This window comes from Acomys minous, assembly GCF_964271855.1.
Source record: "Acomys minous genome assembly, chromosome: 19".
In the NCBI taxonomy this organism is placed as follows: Eukaryota; Metazoa; Chordata; class Mammalia; order Rodentia; family Muridae; genus Acomys; species Acomys minous.
This window is the reverse complement of record NC_140499.1, coordinates 56,105,465-56,129,125: the sequence shown is the minus strand read 5'-3', so window position 1 is coordinate 56,129,125 and position 23,661 is coordinate 56,105,465. Positions and strand designations below refer to the sequence as shown.

General features: G+C 44.7%; 1 long non-coding RNA gene across 3 annotated transcripts in view; it reads left to right on the top strand.

The window, feature by feature from the left end:
• LOC311590642 overlaps positions 1–23,661 on the top strand; it is a 185,977-nt gene that overhangs the window by 106,210 nt on the left and 56,106 nt on the right. For 2 of the 3 annotated variants that reach the window (XR_014776942.1, XR_014776943.1), the window contains exon 4: positions 19,874–19,994. This is a non-coding gene — a long non-coding RNA (uncharacterized lncRNA). Of the gene's footprint in view, positions 1–6,258; positions 6,668–19,873; positions 19,995–23,661 lie in introns of those variants that run through there. The other variant, XR_014776944.1, reaches the window with a different exon arrangement.

Below are 23,661 nucleotides of genomic sequence, written 5' to 3'. Positions count from 1 at the left end.
TCAAATTTGGAAAATGTTTGGCTAATACTTCTTGAGGCAGATGCCTCCCCATTTTTCTTGCTTCCTTTGTTTCCAGGACCTGAACTGACTAGACACACGCAGATATTGACTAGACACATGCAGGTGTTCACTAGACACATGCAGGTGTTGACTAGACACATGCAGGTGTTCACTAGACACATGCAGGTATTGACTAGACACATGCAGGTGTTGACTAGACACATTCAAGTATTGACTAGACACATGCAGGTGTTGACTAGACACATACAGGTGTTGACTAGACACATGCAGATGTTGACTAGACACATGCAGGTGTTGACTAGACACATGCAGGTGTTGACTAAACACATGCAGATATTGACTAGACACATGCAGGTATTGACTAGACACATGCAGGTGTTGACTAGACACATGCAGGTGTTGGCTAGACACATGCAGGTGTTGGCTAGACACATGCAGGTGTTGACTAGACACATGCAGGTGTTGACTAAACACATGCAGATATTGACTAGACACATGCAGGTATTGACTAGACACATGCAGGTGTTGACTAGACACATGCAGGTATTGACTAGACACATGCAGGTGTTGACTAGGTACATGCAGGTGTTGACTAGGTACATGCAGGTGTTGACTAGACACATGCAAGTGTTGACTAGACACATGCAGGTGTTGACTAGACACATACAGGTGTTGACTAGACACATGCATGTGTTGACTAGACACATGCAGGTGTTGACACATGCAGATATTGACTAGATACATGCAGGTGTTGACTAGACACATATAGGTATATCTAAAGGTCCCCGAGGGCTTGTTCACTTTTACCCCTCCTCTTTCTACTTCTCTTCTGCGTGCCAATTGGGCTACAAATTCACAAAATGCTCCAGATAAGAGTGCTTAGGATTGCTAATAAGAAACAGCAATTTCTAAGGAAGGCAAAACTTTATGACTATCATACCATGAAAGTATCGAGATGAGAAAAGGCACATACGAAACCCTCAGGAGGATATACTCCCTATAAGTGACAGAAGCATGAGTTAACATACATGTTAACTAGTAACATGTAAAGTCCATTGTGTAAAATTTGAGGTATATACCATAGTTGTAAGAACCATGTGAAGACATAAGTCAGTATTTTCATCATTAGAGAAATTAGGGAGACACATATCTGAACTCTGTTTCTTGGGGCCACCTAAGAGCGCATCCATTTGTGTTCTTTTCCCACCTCCATCGTCCCATATTTGAATGTTGACATCACTTCCACAGAGTAGATTTCAGTTGGGGCCCCTCACTGAAAAAGACTCTGCTGAGGTGTGAGAGGTAGGTTAGCTATCACACAGTCATAGAATCCACAAGGTAAGCCAGAGGGCAGTTAAAAAAATACACTCCACTGTGGCTAACATGAGAAGAAAAAGGAAAACATTACATTGAAAGATGATTTCTATTTGTGTGGCCATCAAAGACCATGTGTCAGAATTTTGCTTAGATATAAATGTATAATTAGAAATCGTGTTGTCTTTGTTTCCACTCAGTTTTCATCTTTAAAAGTTTTCTTTTCTCCTTTTGAAATGTTATAGGTCCATTTCCCCATCATGGCTCTGAGGTTTGCTTGCAAATGGAGGAAGGCAAATTTGAATAACTCTCCGTAATCTCTACACACTTGCTTTGATTCAGTGGGATCAGCAAGATGCCTTGATGCAACACCAGGATGCATCACCAGGAAAAATGTTGCTATACATCTTTTAGACATTTTTGTCAAAACAAATTAATTTTTAATTAAGTAAATTGGTTGTGGCATATAAGTAAACGAAGCTGCCATCTCCACCATCCATTAACGGTCAATTTAAACATAAGAATTTCAAGATAAAGTAACGAGGAGCAGTTCTCCTCAAATCAAGCCAACCATCAAACCCTTTATGAAAAATACATTTCCCTTTCTTCTTTGAGAGCAATCACTGATCTTTCCTTTGTTTCTGTTTTGTGGACACTTGGAAGCATAAGAGAGAAGCCAGAGAGACCATAGGGTACATAGATCTTACGAGACCAAGCATGCAGGCGGGGTGGTAGGTCTCTGGATGGGGCACAGAAATCTGGGCAGGGGGAACATCTCTTTGATAATCTTTGGAATTCTGAGCCCTGAAATTAGATGTGACGAGAGACAAAGCCCACAGAGATGTGGTTGGGACCTCAAGACATCTCACAGGGTCCATCTTGGCTCCCTTGGAGGGCTGTCATGGGCTTAGTCCTTCCACGCGAGGTATGGCGTGGGCAGGATGGCTGATGCAGGGCCAGCTGAAGAGAAAGTACACTCTGAGTCTCCAGCAGCTGGTTCTGGTTCTGTCTCCTGGCTGTGGTTGGTGACGGTCACTGGCAGGAGTTTCAGGGAAGAAGGAATGCTCAGATACTGTCCCCACTGCAGCTTCCTCGGCTGACGTGGTGGTGAGCAGGGCCCCCTTCATGCCCCAGGTCTCTTGGTATTTCATCAGTTCAATATCCTCTTAGTATTTCTGTCTTCAACTCTCATTCTGTAGGGCCTCTCCTTGTAAACTCTGTGGGATCTCAGGAAAGTACCAAATACAGTGGCTTTCAACCTTCCTAATGCTGGGACCCTTTAATGCAGTTTCTCATGCTGTGGTAAGCCCTGACCATAAAATTATTTTTTTTGTTACTTCATAACTGTAATATTGCTGCTGTTATGAATCATAATGTAAATATCTATGGTTTCTGATGGTCTTAGGTGACCCCTGTGAAAGAGTCATCCAACCCACAGGTTGAGAACCATTGACCCAATACCAACCATTTGTCTTTGCTGGCAAGTAGAGACCATGGGTGGATCCTGTAATTTAAGACAAATTATACTACTGAACACATCCATTTTTGTTATTGACTGACTTGGTTGGAGGTATTTGGGGAAGGAAAAGATTCATTTCGTTCAGGTGATCTCAGAGTGAGGTTGCAATCTAAAATGTTTGGGTACAAATTGTCCACCCCCCATGATGCGACACTGCAGGTGCTTGTGACATTCTGCATGAAGGGCTAGGGAGACTGAGTCAGTGGCTAAGTGAAGCTTCCTGTATGTAACAGAAAAATCTCAGACCCCAATGGAGCATTCTGGAGGAGCAGTTTCTTCATCTTGACTTCCTTAGCCAGGATGGGCACTGTTTATTCAGAAAGTGCATCAACCTTTGCTGGGCAGATCCAGTCAGTTCCGTGTAGTTCTCAAGGACGGTCAGGTGATTGAAGCTGACTCCCCATTGAGTCCCAAGGTCATCAGTGTACTATCAGGACTTTTGGGAAAGCCTTCAACTATTTAGTCCTGCTCCTGCTACTTCCTGTCACTCACTCACTCACTCACTCACTCGCTCACTCACTCACTCACTCACTCATCTAAGCATCAGATATTAATTGGCTGTCAACTCTTTTTGCTCTGCTAAACTCAGGGAGAGGAAGAATGAATAAAGGCTCATATTATCCGATTTTTGAAGACCTATGAGAGCATAACAAGACAGTCAGGGTCTAAAAGATGCTTCCAAAAAAATGGCCTCTCTGCTTAGCAGAGCTGAGAAGCTGTGTGCAACTCTGCATCAGTTTCATGGGCTCCCAGAGTCTCGTACCTGCACGGCAGTGCCACGAGACTTTGATGTTGCTCAGTGGTCCCTGCTGTTTGTGTTACAGTTAACAAGGTCAGCCTTGCTGCCAGGTGACCTCAGAAGCACTTTCCTTCCTCGCCACCCCCACCTCCCCACTGGACTACACACATCTAGGACTCATAAAATGGAGACTGAGGTCATTGCATATTTTAGTGTCCTTAGAAACCCCAAATGATCTCAAAGAGATAACACAGACATAAATCCAAAAAGTGTTAATAACTGAACTGGGGTGGTGCCTTTCGGGAGAAAGAGGGAGCGGAGGGCTGAGAAGTACTGATAGTTCAAATGAACGGTTCCTACTCAGCGAAGAACAAGAGGAGTTTGGGGTGCACTGTGAGTTTAGCTCAAGGGCTATAAGTCCATTGCAAAGAGCTGCAGTTTGTGTTAAGACAGTGAAATGCAGGTTTCTGCACCCGTAAAATCCCCCTTTAGATTCGTGAGCCCCTTAACCCATGTTTATCCGGAGCACTAGGGAATGCACCAGGAAATGTAAACAGGCCTGTGTCTACATGGAATGGTTCTGGGCGCACGGAGTGCTGGCTGAGCTTCTCCTGTGGGATAATCTGTTCATCCATCTTCCCTTTTTAGGACCTGGTGAAGGATGGCCTTGGCTCCCTTGGAATTTGCAAACAAAACATTTCGTCTCTTTAATTCTCTTCCCAGACACTCTACCCATATCCCCTCACCCCCGTCTCTCTCTCTCTCTCTCTCTCTCTCTCTCTCTCTCTCTCTCTCTCTCCCTGTTCCTGTCTCTCTCCTCTCCTCTCCTCTCCTCTCCTCTCCTCTCCTCTCCTCTCCTCTCCTCTCCTCTCCTCTCCTCTCTTCCCCTCCCCTCCCCTCTCCATTGCCTTCAGTAACACAGGATTTCTGAACATGTTCATTTTGGCTATTTTCTCTCACAACACAAAAATGAATTGCATATCATTTTTAATGAAGGAGAAGGGGCACTCAGAAAGGTACAGCATCTGCTGGAAATGCAATCTAAATTGAAAACTTGTGCAGATCTCGTAAGCAAGGGGGGAAATGCCGGGGCAGGAAGTGTGGCAAGATGTTAGTGCAAAAGTGGGTTTTTAAAACATCATGCATGATAGAAAGTACATAAATGAAATATTTTTGGAGGAAAAAAGCCAACCCTAATCTTATCTGAAGATTGGCAGCAGTGCTTACTTGCTCTAGGCATAATTAATCTTGTAACATATTCCCACTGAGTTTCCAAAACTTAAATAACGAAACAGCCGACCTTCTGACCATCAGAGGATTTATGCTTTCCTTAATGAACAGCAGTTCTTACCCAAATTATAAAAATCACTAATGCTTTGCAGGGCACTAAGAAACACTGCTCATTAATGTTTTTCACATCTGTCATCTACAGAATGCTTTAACTGATGCGGCCCTTACATGGCCAGGGTCAGACCTGTTCTTCCTTAATTTCTGCAAGAGAACGTGAGTTTGCTATGGAAAAGAGGAAAGAAGGAAGGAGCCTTGTTTTAGTTAACAAGACATGCTGTGAGTACCAACTCAGAAAACAGGACCAAAAAATGATCAGCACAGAGATGCAGGGTGCTACACCAATGGCACTGACTGGCAGAGCCATGGTGAGCTAAAACAATGTGGACTCTCCCAGCTACATGGGCTGTACATGTGTGTGTGTGTGTGTGTGTGTGTGTGTGTGTGTGTGTGTGTGTATGTATGTACTGGGCAGCCACTAGTGTGACATCATTTCCATGGTCCCAAGAGCTTTTCTCAGGTCTTCAACTATGAAGTTGCCTTCAGAAAGCATCTTCTGAGTAGAAATGACAAACTAACTTGCTCCATCAAGTTCACCAACTATTCTCTGAAGAGAGCTGTTCAAAGAGAAAGGAAAGAAACATGGAGGACATTTCTGAAGCGAGGCCAAGATGCAAGCTATCCACTGAGGGTCATGGTGAGGAGAGGGCAGAGGTGGTTATGTTCGGAAAGTGAGGTCTGCACGCCTTGCCTGTGACACAGGTTAGCTGCAGCCTGGCTCTACAGGCCTGCCCAAGGCTCACTCAGAGCAAGTGTGTCCACACTCTTCATAATACGTCTTTGTTTTCTGCCCAGCACACAAACATCACGACCCGTGTCTGAGAATGTTGGGAATTTTATTAGGTCCATAAAGTTTTAGCCGTGGTCTCGTCCACCAAGGCCAAAGTAAATAAATAGAGAGAGTGTAAGGGTAACTTTGAAAAAGAGAAACCTGGCTTGAAGAAAGAAAAACTAACTACCAGGGCTCTGAAATAACCCTGTCACAGTGATTTCAGGCTGGGGTGGAGGGGGGGACTCTCCTCAACTCCAAAGTCTGTGAAGGGAAGGCTGAGAGCGGCACTCAAAATGCAGCTGGTGAGCTCACTTTTCAAGGTTCTCTGAGGAATAGTTTGTACGGGGAGGTTATGAGAAGAGGGAGAAGGATTGACAGTTGATTGGCTACAGGCCTGATAACAGCTGAAGAATAAAAGCAAAGGAGATAGGCTTTCAGGGCAAATATTAATGACACCATTAATATTGTGTTGACTGCTTTAGGTTTTCAGGAGAGGGTATGGAGTCTCAGTGATGAATGAAGACCTTTTTTTGTCTTTCTGTCTAGGTAAGTCAGCACGCTAGACAGCATATCCAGGACGTGGACCTGAGTGTGCCGAAAGGATTCTTACTCTCCCATTTGCTAAGACGAGATAATCAAAATAATTCTGTTTCGAGAACTCGCCCAGGCATTCTCTCTGCAATCAGTTTTACTTATTGATTGATGCATCGATTGACTGATCTTTCTTGATATGGCCTGACTGAGCTGGCTCTTAAAAGAAAGCCCTCAGAGACACACAGCAATGGATCTGGGTAGAATAATATGAAAAGAGACCATAGAAGGGGCAGGAGGGATTTTTCTTAGTTCCTGGTTCACAGCCCTGAAGGTTAAGTATGTTAAGGGAGATGGAGGCTTTAGAGGGGAAGAGACCAGCGGCCCTTACCTACTGCGAGACAGATAGCAAAATGTTTCAGGAGCCTGACCTGTGGAGCAGGCAAGCAGGCTGACTCGCAGATACATTGCCTCTCTCCTTCCTGTGTGACACGTGTGCTCTACGTTGGGCTCTGCAGGAGTGTGTGTGTGTGTGAGATTGAGAGAGAGCGGGGAGAGAGAGAGAGAGAGAGAGAGAGAGAGAGAGAGAGAGAGAGAGAGAGAGAGAGAGAGAAAGAGAGAGTGTCCAGGGCAAGGAGGGTATTGTAAACCAGCACTGTAAAAGGAACACTCCAGGATTCAGACCATGATATGGGCCTCACAAGGCAGGAATTCACACAGCGGAGAGCTGTGGAGTGGGTACTGTTCATCGGTGTTGTCTGGGGCCAGGCTGCAGTGGCCAGGCCATCCCTTACCAGACTCACTCCTCTGATGCTGCCTTGTTGGAGGAAAAACGTGGCCCTGAGTGAAGCAGTTCTGTTGCTGGTGACAAACCTTGAAGAAGCTGAAGGTTGCTTGAGGAGCATCAACCTCACAGCTGGAGGCAAGTTCTGGGCAGATGAGTGATCCCAGGGACTCATCTCCATATCAATCACAAAGTGCTGCATCATCGTCGTCATCGTCGTCATCATCATCATCATCATCATCATCATCATCATCATCATCATCCCTACTTTTAGCCTGCTTGCTGCTATTATGTGCACACAATCTATCCTGGAACTAGCCAACTTGGACAATGATTTTTAGAATGTGGTCTGTTAACTAGTAGATCTCTGTGTCAGCCGGCCTTCTTCATTATATTTAGATAACTGAGATAATCACATTATAAGGATAAAAGGGTAAGGGGTTTGCCTTTTGGTTTTGGTTTTGACTCATGGTTTCATAGACTTCAGCCCACAATACACCGGCCCTGCTGTTTAAGACCTTGAGGGTTGAGTGTCATGGGGAGCTCACCTATAGCCAACTGAAAGGCATTATTCTGGCCAGCTAGGTCCACGCCCAAGTATTCCAGGACTCAGGTGTGGCCTTGAATTTGTAAGTAGCCAAGGATGATCTTGAACACCCAGTTCTCTTACCTCCACCTCCTATTGGGTATAGCTTTGGGTATAGTTCAACATGGCAGGAGGTGGTGGCAAAGCAGCCAGTTCATATCATAGCAACTGGGAAATGGAAGGAAAGGGGTCAGGGTCTAGATTCCAGTGTCTCCTTCACTAATTGACCTAACTCTTTCCCACTGGATTCTGCCTTCTGACAGCCCCACCACCTCCCAATTTGGGTCACAGTATAGAGCCCAAGCACTGAGCAGGTGAGCCTTTGGGGACACTCAAGATCTAAACTATGGACAGCTTCTTTTTGTCTTTGCACATTCTTTTGCTGGAAGTTCATGGGTCACTCACGCATTACTTTGTTAGCTAATGTAGATGGCCCTGACGTCTTTTCTTTATGCACATTATGGATGTTGCAGATCTCTTGACTTACACTGGGCAGCTATGTGAAACTTGGCCCATTCTTCCTCTTAGATGCTAAAAGGCAGATGTAAGAGGACAGAAGGGCCAGAGCGGAGATAACTAAAAATATGGCTCAGGTTGAGGCCCTGTGGAAAGGTTGACCAAACTTAAAAGGGAGGTGACAATTCGCTGGCCTCGTGTCTTCTACTCAGCAACTTCTGGGGAGAGGCAGGAGCTCGGAAAGGTTTGTTGCCAGTTAGCATTTAGGCTTTGCAGAACACAGGAAACCCAGCTCAGCTGTCTAGGAGGGATGGCTTCTAATTTCAGACTTTGATCTGAATCGATCTCTCTTGGACTTGTGTCAAATGTTCTGGGCTCCAGGAGACAAGCCATGTGTCTTCTGAAGCTAATAGGGGTTAATTTTCAGATGGAACTGTGAAGCCATGAACTCACCTTGATGTTGAAGAATGAGGGAGAATATGTTTGCTTCCTGAGAATTCATATCATAACTTGGAGAATTCAAGGCCTGCTTTGTAGCTAGGTGAGCTACCAGAGGCTCTTTTAGGAGTGGGATCCAAAAGATGAGCCAGGGGAGACATGAAGGGACATAACTAGTTTGAAGAGCTGAAAGGATTAGGAGAGAGGAGGGAAGGAAGGACAGAAAATAGTGAAGGAGACAAGCTCAGCGGTTGGTGGTGAAAACCACTTCTTGATAACACAAGAAATCATGTACTTGTCACTTCTATATTCCTAGGACTTCACATAGCACTCGGTACACAGTGAGGCAAAGATGTTCAGGAATGGGTCAGAGTGGATGCCAAGCAAGGTAAGGGGCAACAATGTCACTGTGAGGCAGGGACAAGAGGCCTGGGGATGAGCATAACTGGGACACCAGGAGAAAGCCAAGGGGCTGTGAGGTGTGTGATAGCTTTCTATATGTAGGTCACCATATCTGTTACATAGATCTGGGTGTGGTGTTTGTCTTCTCAGAGCCTAGTGAGTTCTTTCTAAGATGCTGAAATGCTGCCTCTTCTCTCCTTCCTTCATTTCTTTCTTACATTCTGTGGTGAGGCTTAACCTCCCTGGACCTCACACATGCTAGATGAATACCCCAGACCAGCTCCGGCCTCATCGTGCCCTTTCTTTCTAATCATCTGGACAACCACATTGTAACTGAACCCTGCCGTGTGAACCCTGCTGTGTTTCCTTTGTGTTTGTGGTTGAGAGTTGGCATCACATAATCCACAAAATGGTGGTTCTTAACTTTAATATGCTGATAAGTGTGCCTGGCTGCTGTCACCCACTCCTAATATGAAAATTACAATACCGCTCCTCACCCATTGCTGTTAGCAAAAGACTATCCAGGAGTCTGAAATGAGAATTCCCAAGGAACAAAATTGTCCCACATGATTTTAAAATAATTCTAAAATGGTATCTTTATAGTAATAATGGTAGGCTTGGACCTCAATCTCTCCCTCCCCATCTCTCTCACTTTCCCAAAGAAAAATTGCATTGTGTTGGTTCTGAGATGTTTGGGGTCTGGCATTAACAGCTAAGCCTAAGTAGTGAAATGTCAATTGAAATATGGAAAATATATTTTCTATAGGCCATTTATTAACACATACTGGAAAGAAGAGACAAGGGGTCCACTTATGAATGTTTGGGTAACGCAAGACATTTTTCTCCTAGAGCATTTTAGGAGTTAAGGATATAATAATATACAGAATCCTGGGCTAGTGTATTCTGGGACACAGACCAAGCAAGCAAACAAACAAGCAAGCAAACAGGCCCTCATGGTGTTCATGCCAAACTATTTTAGCTAGTTTCAAGGACATGTGTAGTGAAGTTTATTCTCAAAAGGAGATTTCACAGAACAATGCTGGCATATTTGTTTGCTTTGTGAGAGAATGGAGACCACTGCATTTTTTAATTATTAAGAGCACTTGGGAGGCAGAGGCAGGCAGATCGTTGTGAGTTCGAGGCCAGTCTGGTCTACAAAACAAGTCTAGGATAAGCAAGATAACACAGAGAAACCCTGTCTCAAAAAACAAAAAACAAACAAACAAACAAACAAAAAACTTAAAAACAAAACAAAGAATCAATGAGAAACAAAACTGCTGAATTTGTTGTAAATGGGGCAGATGTCAAATGATTTGGAGCTCATGGTGTTGGAGTATAGTTGATAGAACAGAGAAAAAAGCTGTACATGCAGCTGATCATGTGAGCAGTGGCACAGGTTTGCTGAGCTCAAGGGGTCTTCATGGGGCTCTTTTTCTTTTCCTGCTAGCCAAAGGACTAAGAGGCAAGAAAAGTCTCCAGTAGAGTAGGTAGTGGTGAGGGATATCTGAGATACAGCAGACAAAATTAGCCAGTGAAGAAGGCTTTCGCTGGGCACAAGGAAATGCACACACACACACACACACACACACATGCACGCACGCACGCACACACAAACACACACACACGCTGAGAAGAAGCCCCTCTGCAAACACAAGAAGGGGACCAGGAAGATGATGAAACCTTGTCCTTCCTCAAGGGCAGGGTTTCAGGGTCTTTGAGGGATCTCCTTCCCCCAGTTTAGGATTGGTCAATTTGGGCAAAGAGAGGCCGATAGATACACAAGAAACAAGCTCAAGATCTGGCCTGGGATATGTCAGATGGTCCACAGGCAGGATGAAAAGCCAGCAGACCTTCGTGGTAGGTCAGGAAGGTGAGAAAGAAGCCAGCCAGCTTAGAAACTCCCCATCTTTATTATCCAGCCATGACTCCTCTCCCTATCTGTCTGCCTATCAGGGAGTGGCTCCTACGTCCTCAGTGTTGCCTAGCAACAGTCAGTGCTGTAAAGTCGCTCTGTGAATAGTAATGTTGTGTGGTCCGTTCCAATAGAATTAATGATATACTGAGCTATATAAATGTAAACCACAAAGCAGGCTACTTTGTTTGATTCATCCTTGTGCCCCCGGCACGTTTTAATAGAATGTGTCACATAAAAGAGGCACAATAAAAGCTCTTTGGAGTAAATACATTTGAGTTGTACTGCATTTTTGCTTTTGTGGTATTTTAGGGTTTTTAAAAGTTAATTAATTTTTTTGGTTATTTTATGGCTTGGTGAGAATTTTGTGTTGAGGAATGTCCAGCGTGGTTCTATGTTCTGACTACTTAAGATGAGTTGAAAATAGGTCAACAAGATTCCAGCAGTGTTTGTTTTCACTGATGTACACTCTCCCCTGGTTAACCAATGTTGTAACGGGTTGGGTGTGGTCATGTTATGCAGTCAGGGTGATGTGTCTGCTATAGGAGACAAGAAAGAAAGAAGATTAAAAAAAAAAAGAGACACAAGGAGAGAGTGGAAATGAAGCCAAGATTATGAACTTCAGAAATTGGTGGCCCTAACACCATTTTTTACTGCAGTGAGTGGATATGGGCCCTTTGGAAAACCTGTGCACCTGAAATTGTCACTACACCCTTTCTAGGAATAAAAAAGGTCTTGAGGGTCTGAAAAGATGACATAAGAGCTTGTTCTGCAAGCATCAAGGATCTGAGTTCAAATCCTCAGCACCCAAGTTAGAAGTCAGGTGTGGTTGTGTGCATGCTTTTAAATCCCAGTGCTCTCGAGGGTGGAGGGAGCCAGGAGGATTGCTAGGACTTGCTGGCTGCCAGTATAGCTCCAAGTTCAGTAAGAGACCTTGTCTCAGGGGGAGAAGACAGACAGAGCAGGGCACTCCAACATTCTAAACCACCTTGGATCATAATAGTCCTGAATTTGTAGAGAGGCATCTTTCAGGGATGGAAAAAAAAAAGACACACAGTGCCTCAGAAGGGAAGGCCATGTGCAGAAGCAATAGATTGGGGTGCTGCATTCATGAGCCAAGAAAAACCGAGATTGAGGGCAGTGCTCTGAAGTGAGAGGCATGCTGCAGATCCCCTTGAGAGTCTCCAGAAGGAGACAGGCATGCTGACGCTTTGATTTCAGTGTCTGGCCTCCAGCTTTGCCAGAGTGGACATATCTGTTGGTTTTAAGCTCAGAGTCTGTGGCATGGTTTCATAGCCATAGAAAATAAATGCAGATAAAGAGCAGGCTGCTGTAGACCCACGAGACACTGATTCTTTTTTTTTTTTTTTTAATCTGTAAACTTTTTTTTTAATACATTTTTATTAATTTATACATATTACATCTCAGTTGTTAGCCCATCCCATGTATCCTCCCATCCCTCCCTTCCTCCCACTTCCCCCCCCTACTCCCCTCCCCTATGTCTGTGTCTGAGGGGGATCTCCTCCCCCTGAATATGCTCATACGGTATCAAGTCTCTCCTTGGTGACCTATTATCTTTCCTCTGAGTGCCACCAGGCATCTCCATCCAAGGGACATGATCAAATATGGGGCACCAGAGTTTGTGTGAGAGTTAGATCTTCTTCTCCACTCAACAGTGGAGAATGTCCATCGGCTAGTCCGGGTAGGGGTTCAAGGTTTTTACTGCCTATTTTTTCCTTGGCTGTTGCCACAGTTTGCGGAGGACCCCAGGGCCCAGACTCGCCTGTAGTTTTCCAGGACCCACTGGATCCTTCCATTTCCTCTTTCTCCCAGGCTTCTCACACCTAAAGTTTCAATAGGATGTCCTCCCCTCTTACCCATTATTCTGGTAGGTACAGTTTTTCATGGGGACGTACACCTTGGGCTAGGAGACACTGATTCTTATTTGTGGGGAGATACTCCATCTCCCTCCCTGCCCCCCCTCTCTGTGTGTCCATGTGTCCTAGATGGACTAACATCCTGGAAAATAAACTTAGCACAGCAACCCTAGAGAGCTGCAGTGTACCAATGGCATCAGCTCTTACAAAACACATTCCAAACACTCGGAACTTTCTTCTGTCCAGGTTGTTGGTCACCACCACATGCCTGTCCTCTTTCCTGTAGGACACACATGTGTTCGTGTGTGTGTGTGTGTGTGTGTGTGTGTGTGTATGCACTGAAGTCAGGGTTCTGCTCTCAGTGTCTACTGAAGACCACAGAGAGGCAAAGTGAGTGAATCCTTAAGGAAGTTTCTCCACGTGCTTGTTGCAAACACCAAAAAGCCAATGCTGGATTCAATACTGTAGTCACTGACTGACAGGGTACTCCATCCTTAGGCTTGCTGATGGTCACATAACTGTGTGCTGGCTCACAGTTATGGATAGCCTTCTGTGTGGGAGGAGTACTTTTTAATGCAGCTGCCCAGAAGTTAATGGTGAAAAAGAATGCATTTTCTCCTACAGATAGTTTTTAAAAATCTCCATTTAAAAATATTTCCAAATATGTACAGAGTATATAAAGTATCAAATAGTCATTGAGTAAGGGCTACATCCATGGAGGTTTATTCCTGGTGGAAGATCCATAAATCAGTTCAGCATGACGCTTGCAGTCTCCTCTTGAGGGACCTGTGCATTCCTTCCCTGTCACAACGGTTAGAAAAGGTTCTTCATAGTCCTCATCCCAAATAAGGCCTTGGGTTGAGAAACACTAGCGTTTTTCATGTGCTTAAGTCCGAGTGGCCTCTGAAGGGTGGGGCGAGGTATTACTTTCCATTTCAGCCATTCAAAAGAATTAGTTTTGCAGAAGAGCATTTGTTCCTGCAATAAACTCAACTAGGCCCTACTTATTCACTCGAGAGAGGAAAAAAAGAGAAAGAGCACAGAAGAGCCAGGAATCTGTCAGCTCAATAATAATGGTTGACCAAGTTCTGGCATTGAACTCACAGTTTTCTGAAGAGCCCACAGACTTTGGGACAGGAGGTAAGTCTTGTAAGAAGCAAGTCTGGCGTGCAAAGCTCTCAGCCTGGTGGTGGCGCCTTGTGCTCTGTGTCCAGGGCCATGGGCTTTCAGCTCTGAACTTCAATCACCACTTCGGTCAGTGTTCAGGGTCACAGTGCTTCCTTCTCTCCCAGGGTGAAAGTAGATTGTCACACAGCGAGCCAGTCCTCTGTAGAGGGCAAGCCTCCTGGAGGCTCCTTAAGGAACCTTCTAACAAGGTTTTCAGTGGATTGGTAAGGCTGTTACTTGGGCAACTTTGGTGTCTCAGCTGTTGATAAGATGGAGCTCAGATCCTGTGTCCGGTCACTTCCCAGCAGTAATGATCTTAGGGAAGAGATTTCCTGCACAGGATGGAGGTTCCTTTACCCTAAATACTTGAAATCAGAAGTGTTTCAGAATTCTTTTGAATGCTGGAATGTTTAAATAGGGTTTACTGGTTGAACTTGGTAAAAAAAAAATTCCAATCTAAAATCCTCCTAAAAAAATAAAATAAAATAAAAAATAAAATCTTCCCAAATCCAAAAGCTTCTGGCACCAGACTTTGGACTTTGGGTGCAGTGGTGCGCAACCTATGCCTAGCTTTCTTCTCCTTCGGCTGTAGATGAGTGAGCTGAAGCATCTGGGAGTTGGTGCATGAGACAAGGCGATAATGTGGCTCGGGCATCTAATGGGGTCTGGTTACTGGGAGACTCAACCCTTGACATTTACCACTCGTGGACCCTGGCATGCTTAAATAGCATTTTTGTTTTAGGCTCAGTTAATACTTGTTTTGATTCTAAGCACCAGGGGACCCAACCATTAAACAGCTTAAGCAATATAGAAACATTTTTTAAGGAGAAAGTTGATGCAGTATAGCAATGGTCACATTTTGCTCATGAGTCCTGGATGACTTAGCTGAGTCCTGATGTCGTGTCCTGCTTTAGCTCCAATTAGAATAGAGCAGGGGGTCAGCGTGTGCCCATCCCAGATAGCAGGGATAAAGAATGATAAAGGAAAGAAAAAACAAGCAAAGGTTTTCACAACACATTAAAACACTTAGATGCTCCCTCACTGGCTCATACTGAGGCACATGGCTACTTCTAGCTACAAGATGGGCTTCTGTGTGCTCAGCTGACAGCTGAGGCCTGTGTTATTGTGGAAGAAGTGGGAAAGATACTCAGCCACAGCCATGGGTTACTTATGTCTTGTTACCACTGTCTGTACAGACGTTTCCACCCGATGTCCACACCTAGATGGACTTATTACTCTTCATTGAGGTAAGCTCTGCAGGCTTCATGACTGCCACTGCACAAAACTGGTTTGCAAGACAGTTTCCTTGCCACTTATGCCTCTCCCCTTTGTGCACATGTGTTTTGGGTTCTCTTAAAACCCTATTCTCCTCAGTAATCCTTCGGAATGTCATTGACATCTATTGTTTTTGTTTACCCATGTTCTTTTAAAAATTAATTAATTACAAATTTTAATAAATAGACTTTGATATGTATTTCCCCTCTTTCCACTCCTCTCAGATCTTCCCCACCTCCCTACTGAACCAATTTTCTTTTGTCTCTCTTTCAAAAGCAAAGTAAAAAAAAAAAAGAAAGAAAGAAAGAAAGAAATACACACCAAAAAACTCCACAGAAACAAAAATCAAAAACAGGCAAAAGACCAATAAGACAAAAAAAAATGCCAAAACAAAGCAAAAACAAAACAAAAGTCTATAAAAATACCCTTGAGTTTGTTTGTGTTGGCCACCTACTCTTGCACATGGAGACTGCCTTGGTTGCGTGGAGTGTGGTTGATTTACTCAGTGACACGTCATTGGAGAAAACAGATTTCCCCCCTTTGACAGTAGGTATCAATTGTAGACAGCTTCTTGGTTAGAGGTAGGACCCCCATGTCCCAGTGCAGGGCCCCTCTCTAACTTGAACTTAGGTAGGTCTTGTGTGTCCTTCTACAGTCTCTGTGAGTTCCTATGTGCATCAGTTTCATTGGGTCTGGAAGACACTGCTTCCTTGGAGTCACTTATCACCTCTGGGTTTTCCAGTCTTTCTGCATTCTTTTCCGCATAGCTCCCTGAGCCTTGAGGAGAGGAGTTTGATGAAGATGTCCCATTTAGGATTGAGTACTCTGAAGTCCCCGCACTTCATCCACTTGTGGGTGTCTGCCTCCCATCTGCTGTATGAAGGGGCTTCTCTGGTATAGGTTGAGGGATTGCCCAGGATCTTGTCTCCTTTCCTGTTACTGGCATCTCATTTTCCTCCAGAAACTGCTCCGCTCACTTGTGTGTGGTTCTGGAGTCTGGGGTGATTCGTAGCATTCTGTTGGGACAAGAAACCAAAGTCCTTCGCGGGATAGCCAGAGACAGTGCCTTTTTGAACCACCAGTTAGTTGTGGTGCCACATATTGGCTTGAAAGCAGGATTAGCTTGCTGTTATGTGAATTGTACTAATGTATTATGTCCCAAGTTCTCTCCTGACTCTAGGTCCGGTTGTTAAACAGTAATTGGATAAGCTGGGATCTGCCTGAAGCCATGTTGTCTCAGCCATATAAACATACACACTTGAACATACCTTCTCTCTCTCATACACACATGCACACACACAGAGACAGGGACAGAGACAGAGACCAAGACAGAAGGAAAGAGGGAGGGAGGGAGGGAGGGAGGGAGAGAGGGAGAGAGGAGGAGGACGAAAAGGAGGAGGAGGAGGAGGAGGAGGAGGAGGAGGAGGAGGAGGAGGAGGAAGTCCATCTTCATCAAAAGGTCAGAATAGAGCCAGTATCCTGTGGGAGACAGAGCCAAGAAATCAGGATGATAAAAGCAACATAGTTGCTAATGTTTCCTCTGTTCTTTGGGGGAAACTAAGGGCCAGATGTTCCTCTGACACTTCAGTTGTCTGTCATCAAATTTCTTTGCTTCATCTGGGATTCTGTCATTGCAACTAAGGGAAACCTGAAAAATACATACCTGTCATTCAAAAATGCACAAGAAGCAGCACTCTAGATCCGGAAGTATCACCGTGTAACCGACACAGTATCTCACTTCCCGTTGCCCTGGTGAAGGCTTTCCCGAGGTTAGCTACCTGGAAACTGTCAATCTCCTCATCAGAACAGAAGGCAAAGCATTTAAAAAACAGAAAATGCAACATAGTCACAGTACCTTGCTGTGTATATTAAAAATACATGATTGATCATTGGCAAATGGCTCCTGGCAGGAAAGTGCCATTATGTGCAGTTGGCATCCTGCACATTGGTATAGATTCTGTTGGCACAGTTAAATGTGCTCTCAAAGGTAATCACATACGTCTCACGGCTGCCACAGAGTTGCCTGGGATGCCAGCTGCATTTTTAGAAGATGGTTCCTATAGTGAGCTGGCAGTTGGTTGTAGTGTGAGCAGGGGTCACATCACTGGCTGACTTGCTGAGGGACTGCACTCGGGGTTCGAGGGAAGGTGTCAGGTAAGAATAATCGTGTTCTAAACTTGAGCCTGTTTTGGACTTAAGCAAGCATTCATGAAGATAGTGGAAGTGCTTTGGTAAACAGCTGTTATTGAAAAGCACTCCTGAAAGGTAAAGGCTTGATTCTTAAGTGCCTCTGGTCTATTTTTGTACGCGTCTGAGAGTATGCTTTGATCGCTCCTCCCCTCCTTTTTTCCTCTTCTTGCTTTAGTCCTTCCATGTTCCCTTTCATAATCTCTAGATTGGAATCTAGGGCAGAGGCCAATGCTGGCATGCATCCTGGCCTGAAGCACATCCTATAGGTTTGTTGGCAGAATTGGGCTCCTCTAGTTCTGGACAACTGGTTTGTACTGTGGTGCATGTGAGGCAAATGGATATCCATGCCATGTCAGCTCCTTAGGCAGCTCCTGGGACTATCATATGGCCAGCTGAGAATATCAGTTACGGCCTTGGCCGGGTGATGTGATCTAGTACACAGAACGAATGCTGTGCTTAGGCTAAGGAGCTGGATTCTGGTCCTCAGTCCTGTGTGGTCTTGGGCAGGTCCATTATGTTCTCTGAGCATCTATTTTCCTCATCTATTAAGTGGCAAAGTTGGACTATGTAATGGCTAATTCCTTTCCATTTCCAGCGTTCATGATTCAGAAGACTCGATTTGATCCAAGGCACATACAGTCCCACTTAATAAAATTCGTGTTATGATAGAATTCCTCTACACACTTGTAAAAGAAAATAAAAATAGATATTTTGTTTGGAGTTATAGGAACAGAGTGGGCACTGCCTTTCGTGTGATCCCAGCGCTGGGAGGTTACTAAGTGTTAACAGAGATGTGTGATGAGTAGAGATTCTGGTCTGACCTCTCATCTTAAATAAGAAAGATGTGATCAGCACCATTCCACTTAAGCATCATGAAAATACCAGACAACACCAGGGCACAGTGGGGTTCACTTTGAATCAGTGGAGTCCATGGCAGGAAGAGCTCCACCATTCTCTAGTCAAGAGAATGCCAGTATGGTGACTAGATAGGCTTCTGCCTCAAATGTCACCCTGGTCATCCATTGCCGGGCACCTTAATTACCCCTGCTTTCATTACGTCATCAAGTGAATGTACATAAATGGAAACTCTTGGACAAGGCCACAGCTTCTGTGGTTATATTTAGTTACCAGAGAGAAAAAAGGTACATGAGATCTTTCACTTATAAAATGTAAATATAAAATTAAATGTAAAAATAAAAAGTAAATATGAGTATGCAGAAATGCATACATACATACATATCTTATTGAATGAGAACTTCAGCTATGTGTGAGGGCTCCAGCCGCGCTTATTTATCTGGGATATGCTCTAAGTAACAGGCTAGGTCTAGCAGGCATCCTAGTTTAAAAAGTAACCCATTTGTATAATTCTCTAAAAGAAATTGCAACAAGTTTCACACACCCTTTTAATATCCCCTCCCCTTTTGTTTGTATCCCAGAGATTTAAAAGGCCCAGAGGATAATAGGTTGCAACTAAAGTGCAGTCATCAAGGCCCTGTGGCTGGAACACTACTGAGTGTTCTCATGCGAAGTTACCTGGCCTGGAAGGATAAAAAAATAAATGGTAATAATGGATGGATTGTGATAGTCAATTTGGCTGGGTCTGGGATCGACCAAAAGCCAAGCTTGCTGGCCACTTCTGTGAGGCTTTTTCTTGATCAGATTAACTGAGGTGGGAAGGCCCACCACCATGGGCAGTAGCATTGCCTGGGGTTGGGTCCTGCACCGTCGCAGTACAGAGAGGGCCCTGAACAGGAGTAAGCATGCATTTATCAATTCCTGCCCCTCTGCTCTCAACCATGGCTGTGATGTGACCCGCTGCTTCAAGTTTGTATTCCTTGGCTTCCCAGCAGTGGTGAGGAGACTGTAACAGGGAGCTGTAAGCTAAAATACAGCCCTTTGCCCTTGCGTGGCTTTTGTCAAGGTATATATATCTGTCACAGCAACAGAATCAAAACCGCAGCACAGATGAACTAAAGGACACGTGTGAAACAACCTTATACCCACCTAAGTTGAGAAATTGCCAGACACTAAGTACTAACATTTATCAATGCTACCTTTTCTCACCGGGTTCATCACAGCCTTTTATTTTATTCTGAAGGTCATGCAGAGTCATTGCAAAGAAAGTTGGGCTAGTTAGTCAAGGACCAGCCACAATCCTTGATGCAACAAGAGACCTGTCTCTCATAATTATTGAGGTAGTTCAGTGAAAGTGCATAATTCTGGACCTGTTTCAGCAGCCGCCACCCCAGAGTGTACAATTTAGGTGAGCATTAGCTGCTGGCATCATCACACACTTCCTTGCAGGCCCTTTGGATGCCCCATTCTGTTTCTATGTGAGTATTTTATATCCAAATAAATGGCATGTTACTTAAAAATTTTTTTTAGGTTAAGGAAAAAAAAAAGAGTCATTTTCAATTTGGTGTGTTAGGTAATCCTCTTGACTCGATTTCTCCAGATTTTAATTATCTGTCACCTTCAGCCATCCACCCTCAGCCTCAGTTATAACAGCCCTTCTGAACCAGCTTTTCTGCTTCTACCCACAGACTATTTCCCACAGAGAAGCCTCTTTGCTGCTTAAAATCCTCCAAGAGCTCACAGAAGACCAAGACCCTTGATAACTGATGAGCCAGTCTGCCTCCATCTTAGGCTTGAAGCCATCTCATGGTAAAGACAAGTTAGGTTTATTCCTGTTTGATTAAACCTCCATTTCTCAAGGACTGGCCTATGCCCCACCTGTAACCTTAACTATAAATGGTTCTGTACTTCCTGTTCCAGGAAATGGCAGCTATGTCTTTATTTCAAAAAAGTTGTTATGACCACCTGTTGTTATGACTGCCTTGTTATGACCACCTTGCTATGCTGCTGCCGTATCCCTGCCTATTTGTCTGTCAGATCTCTCATTCAAACCCCGCCCCCCATCCCTGAGCTATAAAAACCCTTGTCTTGCCCATGTTCAGTGCTGTTCTCTTGAACCTCATCTTAGGGGGAGGCAGCCCATGTATGTACACATATATATATATAAAACTTGCTTTAATTAATTGCTTTGCTTTAATGAATTCTGCCCTGATGTTTTGGGTTAGTGGTCTTTCTCCTTGTAGCTTTGGATGAATAGCAACCACTCATTTCATCACCCACAAGCGTGGCATCAGACCTTCCACACCTTTCAGCTTCTCCCATCCTCTGGGCTTGGTGCCATATGGGTAGGAGCAAATCATTCCTTGTGGACTTTGCCCAAAATCCCCCCCCCCCCCCAACCCAAAGAATTGTCATACACATTCAATGATAGTCCTGTCCTGCACAGCCTGGTTCTTAACTGTTCCTGATGGTGCTTATTCTTCACTTGCTTATTTGTCCTCCAGCCTTCTAGATTATAAGATCTGGGTAGTTCTTGACTCCTCAGTGCCTAGAACAGCATAAACACAGAATGAATGGATGAATGAACAGCCTATACAACATATGCATATTATTATAAACTTTGTCATACTCATCTTGTATTGTGGACCACTTTTCTTCCCACTACTGATTTGTGTGCATATTTCATGCCAACAAAAACCTCATTGGTGGCCCTCCTCTTTTCATGGCTGTGTATATGTGAGCATGTTCGTGTGTGTTCAGATGCTCCTGCGTGTACATTCATGTGGCGTTGCATGGGAAGGCCAGAGGTTAGTCTCAGGATGATTCCTTAAGTACCATCTTTATCCCATAGGTTTGTTTGTTTGAGACAAGATCTCTCATTGGCCTGGAACTCAACAAATAGGCTAATCTGGCCAGTGAGCCCAAGGAATCCACCACTTCTACCACCCCATGACCCTTGCCCCTCATGCTGGGATTATAAGCATATACCTGGCTTTTGTGTGTCTGTGTGTGTGTGGTGTGTATGCATATGGTATAGCTCTGTATGTGTCTATGTATCTGTGTGTTCTAGGCATTAAACACAGGTCCTTACATTTTTCCAACAGTGCTATATCCTCAGCCCTGTAACACGCCTTTTATTGGTAGAACAGGTATTCACATTGTACATGCATGCCCAATAAGTAATCAAACTAATGTCTTGTTTGTGGAACATGGGATAATGTCCGCTTTACTTCTCTTATAACAACTACCGGCAAGGATCACTGACATGGCATCTTACCAACATCTTAAGTTACTACAGAGTAGTTGCTGGAAATTAGACGCCAACCCAGGAACACTCATTTTCAGAATTTTATGATAACATAAGAACACCAGATCATCATTTATAGCAGTTGTCTGAACTTTTATCCCATTATCTCTGTAGCAGTGACTTTTACATGTCCAAAGATCTTGCGTGGGAAGATTCTAGAACAGGGTACAGGATTCTAATATGACCTTGGACAGTACCCAAGATAAGTTCTGCATTTCTGATCTGGGGGATGAAAAATCTGTTCTGGAAGTCATTTGAACTCGAAGCCAGAATGTGCCCTGTGGCCATTGGCCTACAGATGGCACAAAAAGTGACCGTCCTTCATGGTATCTGCCAGGCACGGTGACCCTCTTCTCCCACTACAGTGCTAAGGCCGAGAAGACAAACCTCTATCAAAAGCCCAGTGTTTCTGCCCTGATGACGAGTGGCCACACCACCAGAATTTGGATAAGGAGTAAACTGAGGTAGCTTATGGACCCCTGCAGGGTCTTGAGGGCTCCATAGGACAGAAGGCTGGAACACACTGCTAGACTCCTGTCCAGCCACTCAGTCTGGCCTTTCCCTATGATGCTGAAGATCAGGAAAGACAGACATTACAACTTGCTCATCGTACAGTCCTGAAACCATAGGAGATAGGGATACTGCAAAAAGAAGGCAAAGTATGGGGCTTCATCCCCGAGAGCATGGATCTAGCTCTCAGAAGCACAACTTTTTGTCGTTCCTGGCCACCAGCTCTTGGGATTTCTGAGTGAAATTTCATGAGCCTTCTGGAGTATTGCTTTTGGGGGCGCATCTGCTTTCTGAGAACAGTGTTGAAAAAAAAAACCCTCTACTAACAGAAAGGCTCTTGTAATTCTAGCTCTGGGCACCAAGCACTGGCGGGCCTGCCAAGCATCCCCCCAGGAAGGCTTCCTCCGTCTCCATTTCTATTACAGAGTGGATCAATGAAACACTAGAAATGCGCATGTAAAACACTGCGCTCCGAATGGGCCGTTTTTCATACTAGCATCTCTGAGGGGGAAGAACCGGCTCGCGCAGGCTTGCGACCTGCGTTTCCTGCGTGCCAGGGTTGCAGCTTCTTCACACTCACACGTATTTGCCGTGCACCGGGGGGGGGGGGGGCTCACATCCTGGGGCGCATTCCCGTGTGCCTAGTTAGTGTCTGGCACGGTTCTCTATCAACTGTTTCACTCTGCCTTGTCCTGTAAAAGCAGCGCTGTGGGTAGTAACCATCTTTGAATTGTCGTGATTACGAGCAGACGCGAAGGCAGCTAACGTCATCACGATGGTACAGGAAATCTTTGGACGGTATTTTCCGTCCTACCTTGTTCTAAGTGCCCCACAACAGTTTATCCTAACAAGACCTTTCCCTGGGGGATGTTTTACATGTATTACTGCAGAAACTTCAGGGATGGATCTGTTATTGTGCCTGCTGAACAGAGAAAGAGGTACGGAGCCTGCCAGGGGCCAGAGCTTACTCTCCCAAAGCTGTTTGAAGGTCTCCCTGGATCCTCAGGACCTCCTCTCAGGGTACAAGTGTCCTGGTTTTGCCCCCTTTGTTTTCAGTTGGTCCAGCTCCACTCCTTCCTTTCTGGGATCATCCCCACCTTGGAAGGCACTGCCAGCAGAAGGCATGTATCAGCTCTGTCCCCCCTGCCTCCTGGGCCAGAGCATGGAAACTGGTCTCTTGGTGACTCGGGATGAGGGGCCTGTGCTGGGGACACTGTTATTTCCCTTGGGCTGTTTGATTTTTATCTTCCTGATTTTACAGTTTGTTAATGACATTTTCAAAAGTTCCGTGGGCTCCAAAATTGTTTCCACAGAGGTTTTTTTTTCTATTTCTTTCTTTCTAGTATTTTTTTTTGCATTGAAGGTTTAATTTTGTTTTGTTCTTGTTTTGAGATTAAAAATGGCTATTGTTCTGCTATTTAAAGGCTGTGGTATTTCAGGATGAAGGTCTGGAGGGCAGCTATGAACTGGCCCCTTAGGTTGCATGAGAGGGACCTGCATAGTCCCTTATTGTTTTTAAAGGAGGGACCAGCACCCCTTACTCTCGTCTTGACATGATGAAGTATCTGACAGAGACACCTCAAGGGAAGAATAACTTCTGTTGGCTTATAATTTCTGCAGGTTCATCCTGGGCTCTCTGGGTGCTGTGGTCCTGGGCCT